Raw genomic sequence first — 283 nt, 5'->3', positions numbered from 1 at the left:
TTTTTTTATTGCACTCTTTCTTTTTTCGATTTGTCTAAATCCGTTTTTCTTCAAGCATCTCTCTCTCCTCCTTTCAGATTTTCGTTTCTTTTACATTGCCCTCGTTGTTATCAGTTCGTCTAAAAATAACGCCTTCAACATTTTATCTCTCTCGACAGCGGCCGACCCGTTTGCTCTTATCAAGATCGGCCAATTGAGACCATGACAAATAACGGCAGATTTAGCTTCACGCCATTTGTGGAAAGTTGAATTGGCGGTCGGCTATATTACTGCATTGTTATCA

Source organism: Penaeus monodon, chromosome 20 (assembly GCF_015228065.2).
Source record: "Penaeus monodon isolate SGIC_2016 chromosome 20, NSTDA_Pmon_1, whole genome shotgun sequence".
Taxonomy (NCBI): Eukaryota; Metazoa; Arthropoda; class Malacostraca; order Decapoda; family Penaeidae; genus Penaeus; species Penaeus monodon.
Note: the sequence above shows the minus strand (reverse complement) of the source record.